Here is a 5,953-nt window from a genome sequence, read left to right as displayed (position 1 = left end):
TCCCCTCCCGGCCAGGCGAGGTGGAAACACAGAGTTTGTCTGAGGCCTTGTGGAGCCCAAGAAGCAGTGAGCAGACCTTCACACCAGGCCAGGCCGGGTTCAGAGAGGGTCTGGCTGGCCCTGGGTGTGGGGGGATCAGCTAGGGCTGAGCTGGGGCAGCTGTTTACAGTAAACAGAAAGCTCTTGAGGAAGGAAGGAGGGGAGGGGCTGGGGTCGTCATGGAGACAAGGACGAGCAGACAGGCCTCAGCCTTGATCCACAATGACTGGTAACGCATCCTTGCCTCCCAGAGCAGAGGAGGCCCAGGGAAGGTCCAGACAAGGCAGCCAGAGCAGGAGAGGCAGGAGCAGACAGGTCTGGCTCAGGGCAGACTCGATGAGAACATACTCCCACCTCTTCCCACCTCTTTGTGCCTTTCTACTTATTAAATAACAATCACAACGCCTGCTTCTTGAGCTTTCACAGTACGTCTGGTGCGAGGCCCTTGAGAATATGTTTTCTTATTGAATCCCAACAATAGCCAGGTGGTAGGTACGATAATAGTCTCTAATTTATAGATGAGGAAATTGAGGTTCAGAAAGGTTAAGCAATTTGTCAAGGTCAAACAGCTTGTAAGTGACATAGCAGAAATTCCAGATCAAAAACTCTTTCCACCAAGGCAGGTAGGAGATGTGGTAGCTGGTGAAACTCTGAGCCCCTCAGATGGTGGGGAAACTGAGTCCCTTAGGTGTTAAGGGGACTTTCCCAGGCTTCTGGTGTTAGTCAAAGAGATTGCCGGGAACAGAACCCATCTGTTCTAGCCCTAACCACTAGACCACACGGCTTCTCCATGGCTTCAGCTGGGAAGGTCCAAAGAGAAACTCCCTTTCTAGCCCCAGTGTGGAGTGTAGACTCTTCCCCAGCTAACACGGTTATCCCTGCGGAGGCCAGGCTGGGCCAGGGTGCAGTGGGGGATGCTGGGGGGTTTCTGCCCACACATATGGTTTCCAGATTCCAGGGGATGAAAAGGAGGCCCTTAAGGGCGGAAATGGGGGATGTGTGATGACAAATTTAGACTGATTGCTTAAAAAAAAAAAAGAAGCCAAGAAACCCTATAAAATAAAAGCAAAAATTCCACTAGAAAACCAGAGGGAGTTATTTGATTGTGAAACTGAGTGCCACGAGACGTGCATAGTTTAATGTGGAACAATACGTAGGGTTCTTCCAACTTTGACTGTTCAGAGGATGCCAGGGAGGGAAGGAGGCTCTGTCTGCTGTTCCTGCTTCACCTGCTGGGGCCTGGGACAGGGGACTAGTAGGGCAGGACACCTGGGAGGATGTCTGGAGTCGGGGCACTTGCAAGTGTCCTGCAGGCTGTGGCCAAGGATCCACACTGGCTCACATGGAGAGCGGCCCAGTGAAGGCTCCAGCTGGTCGCACTGAGAGCATGGGGAAGGATGAGCTGGAAGGTGGGGGTTTGGGGTATCTCTGAGTTCCAGCCTTACAGGGAAAGACCAGGAACAAAAGGTAAAAGAGAGAACATCTGCCTGGTATTCTGGTCGGCAGCAGGCCCAAGGGGTCAAAGGTCAAGGGGAGGACAAGGGGGACTTCCTGAAGCTCCCGGGAGAGTGCCAGCCAGGCCGACTGTTGTGCAAGTTCTGGGCTGGCCGGTGAGGGCAGGCTGGCAGAGGAGTCATGCCTGATCAGCGGCCAGCATGGTGTCTGCCCAGCCCCCTTGGCCTGTCCTATGAGACGCCTGGAGCTGGAGTAGTGCCCTGTCTGCTTTCCTTCAGGGAACCAGGACCCCCATCCCAAGGAAGCACTCTTGTCCCACCTGTGGCCATATTCTACATGCCTGTGGGCTTCCTCTCATTCTCATCCTGAACCTCTTTTCCTTAGAATTGCCATTATTCAAGAAACCAGAAAAACCTACTCAAGCAAGCTTCTTTCTTCCAATTCCACTCTGATATCTGAAGAAGTCAGAGGGCCTTGTGAGGGACGAGCTGGGACAGGTCTCAGGGTCCTACGTCTACAGAAAGGAGGTGCAGAGTAAAAGGGAAGAGAGGCAAGTGCCCGGGGCTGCTTGGGCGCCAGGCCCTGGGTTACCTTGACAGATGGGTGGCACCACTCCCATTTCAGCCTCACAAGAGCCTTTCCAGGTCTGTAACAGTTATTCACATTTTACAGGAGAAGAAATTGAGTTTCTAAGGGCTTGATTAGCCTGATGCTGGTAATGGCAGAGCAGAGACTTGCACTAGCCCTTTACAGAGTATGTCCTTGTTCCTCAGTTCAACCCATTTTGGCTGGAGATGGAAAACGAGTATAAAGAAGGACCGCGGATGGTGCCCTGCTCACAACCAGCATGGGAAAACCGTTAATCAAGGCTGAATCTCATGGACAGAGGCAGGATCCAGGATGGAGCCTCCTGTTAGCTACCAATTTGTCTTGTGCAATTCAGCAGCTGTAAAGTCAGGAGGTGGGATCAGCAGCACAGTGTCTTTCAAATTGGGTTCCTGGGCATCCTGGCATCTTATGGATATCGCAATAGGGGGCCGGGCACAGTGGCTCACGCCTGTAATCCCGACACCCTAGGAGGTTGAGGTGGGAGGACTGCTTGAAGTCAGGAGTTCAAGACCAGCCTGAGCAACCTAGCAAGATCCCCATCACTACAAAAAATAAAAATAAAAATTAGCCAGGTGTGGTGTCTGTAGTCCTTGCTACTCAGGAGCCTGGGGTGGGAGGATCACTTGAGCCCAGGAATTCAAGACTGCAGTGAGCTATGATGGCGCCACTGCACTCCAGCCTAGGCAATAGAACAAGGTGTTGTTTCTACTTAAAAAAAAAAAAAGAGAGAGAGACATTGAGGTAGGAGAGGAGAACAGGCTGAGTGAACAGGAGTGTGGGTCCCTCCAGCCCAGTTTCCACTGGAGAATCTCAGCATATCAATTTCAAGTACTGGACATTCATGAAAGTTTTTATTTGAACAAGCCTTCCACAGCACTTTACAGTCTCTATCTGAGGTCTCTGCAGCTCTGGCCTGCTGGGAGTTGTGAACAGTTTAGGTCCTGGCCTGGGAAGAGAAACCAGAGGACCTGGTGAAGGAAGAGGGGTTCACCTTCCAGCCCTGTGGAGATGCCGGGAGGGAACAGGTCAAGGGTCAGAGCTGGGAGATCATGCCATGGAGGGAAAGTGAGCTGCAGGCACCTGCCTCTGCACCTGGCAAACACAAACAGACCTTTGGCCACAGCAGCCTGGGAACCAGAAGCAGCAGCCACCTTCCGGGGGGCCAGACCAGTGCCCCTTTCCTTTTTCTCTGCCCAAGCTTATTCTCAGTGGACATGGGTTGCTGGCCACCAAACTAAGGCCGTGCAGCCTCTCCTGACCTCACGGTGTGGTTTCTGACTGCTCAGTAAGGGCTGGTTCAAGGTGAAAGCTGAGCCACAGTAAAGCTGCTCAGGGAAAGGAAAGCACCCAATTACTGGGCATTCAGAGAGTGGGGCCAATCCCCTTGAAATGACAACCCTATTTTGTGGCCCTTTTATTGGCCATCCTAGACCAAAGTTTGCCCCTCTGCCTCAGTTTTCCTTTTGGGAATCCAGGCATGAGAATGGTGGCCCTCTCCTGGTGGCTTCAGCACGTATGGCTCCCTGAATATCATCTCCATGCTCCAGGTGGAGGAGAAAGCTGAGGGCTCCAGCTGCCCAAGCACCAGAACTTTCTAGCATCCTCCTATCCCACTGCCCGCCCCAGGCCTGCCTCTGACCACCATTCACCCTCAACCTGCTGCAGGGCCCAGCCTCACCCCACATAAGCAAAGCTGCCAGCAGGGTCCTTTGTGGTGCTGCTCCCGTGTGGCACTGCCTAGGGGCCCCACCATGGGGCAACAGATGGACCTATGGTCTCTCCAGAACAATGGTGGGGGAGGGGCCCTGGCATCGCCCGCCCCAAACAGGAAGCGCTGCATGAGCTTCAAAGGGCTGGCAGGGCCAAGGGGCTGAGTGGGGGAGCCAGTGCCAGGACTGGCGGCTGCCTGAAGAGATGCCTGCCAGCCTCGGGATGCCCAGCCTTGTGGTGGAGGTGGGGCTGCGGTGGCCAGGGCAGCTGGCTCTTGAGCAGAAGATGTCTGGCACCCTGAGGACAGCAGCCTGTAACCTGGGAGCAGGTTAAGGAAAGAGGGCATGGACTTTGCTGTTTCCCGGTTCAACTGCCACTCGCCAGCGGGGCTGCAGGTTCTTTCCCAGGCCGCGGTTGGCCTGGCCCTCCGTAAAGTAAGCATGAGGGGCAGGGCTGGCACCAAGCCCGCCGCCCACTCCCTGCCTCCTGCTCCCAGCTGCTCCGCTCAGAGCCTTTTCCTCTCCACTTCCTGTTCACACGGGGGGGGCGGGAAGTGGAGGGAGGAAGTTGGGGGGAGGCGTGTAGGGGGGACCCATTGAATAAAAGGAATTAACCGTTTCCCTCCTCTGACCTCTGGGAATTTCCGCCTGTGAAAGTGTCTCGAAGAATCAGTAGGGCTGGGGGAGTGGAGGGGAACTGCGCCCCCTCTTGGCCCCCTTCCCCCACCCGGTGGCGGTGGGGCCAGATAACTCCCTCTGGGCCCCTAACCTTTGTTTCCCTGGCGCCAGGGGGCAGCGCCAAGTGCGGCCTGGAGCCTGATGGCCTCGAGCCCCCTCCCAACCTTTGGGGTGGGTGCCAGGCACCAGCCTGAGACCTGAGCCTTTGGGGGAGGGGCAGGAACTAGAACTGGTTGTCTCGGGGGAATGAGCTCACATCCGAGCTGGCCACGCTGAGCCCCGTGCCCTCTCCAGGGCTGGTGCCCTTGGCCAGTCGGCCGCGGTGACAGAAGGGAGGGAGAGGCCGGGCCAGCAGGGTCTGGGACTCTGGGCCGGCACACCCTCCGGCGGCCACACCCCCGGGAGCCAGGGTAGGGAGCGGTGGGCTCGGGAAGCCGGTAGACGGCGCCCCCTAGTGTCCACTGCAGACTCGGCGGGGCGGCCCCCAGGGCCCTCTCCAGGGCGGGCCTCAGGAAGCACCTGCTCCCCAGGACCAGTGGCCGCCCTGCGTCTCCCCCAGGTGGCTTCCTTGTTTACAGGCCTCCTGCCCTGGTCCCAGCGTCACTGCCTGTGGCCACTCCTCCTATTTCCAGTGACCGCTCCAGGAGTAGCTCATTCATCTTGGCCCCTGCCCACGCAGCTGCTCCCCCACCCCACCCCCCTCTGGCCCTCCCCCAGGCTTAGGGCCAAAGCCCGGAGGGCCTCCGCTCTGCTCTCCATTCCAGGTCTTGCTTGGCTTCCAGGGATCAAGAGCTGTGGCTTCCCGTTGCCCTGACTCACCGGAACCCTATTCTGTCCCTGCCAGGGAAGCCTGGGGCCTTTTCCCAGGAAAGAGGAAGCAGCCTAGGACCAGATGGGCTGGCTTAGGAGAAGACAGAAAGGGCAGGGGTGTCCCAAGCTGCTTTAGCCAAGCCCTCTGGGAGCAGGGAGCAACAGGGCAGTGTTTGTTTAACTAACAAGTATTAGGCACCCATTATGTGCAAAGACAGAAGCCCCAGTCTGTTTTCTCTAAGAAAGTGACCCTTTCAGAGGTAGGCTAAAGCTTTATACTCACTGTCGGGGTACAAAGACCCTGAGCCCTCGGCTGACTATGGTAGGTATAAGGGGAGCCTAGGCCACACGGGGAGAAGGAAGCAGGAGCCCTCCAAACCTCCTGGGACAGCGCAAAGAACAGAATTAGGATGCCCTCTACTCAATGGGACCCCTCCCCCACATCTGCTCCCACTTCTCCTTCTGGAGGAAGACTGGAGTCTGAGGGGTCATCAAAAATGGGCAGCTTCCAGCCCTTTCAGCTAACAGAGTCCATGAAGAGATCCTCTTGTTCTAGTGGTTAGGGAATTCTGCAGCAAAGTTCAACCTGTATTGCAAGAGATAAAATTCTTTAAAAAAAAAAAAAAAAAAAAAAGGCGGGGGGGTTCTGGCTG

This window comes from Pongo abelii, chromosome 16 (genome assembly GCF_028885655.2).
Source record: "Pongo abelii isolate AG06213 chromosome 16, NHGRI_mPonAbe1-v2.0_pri, whole genome shotgun sequence".
NCBI lineage: Eukaryota > Metazoa > Chordata > Mammalia > Primates > Hominidae > Pongo > Pongo abelii.
This window is presented reverse-complemented; position numbering follows the sequence as displayed.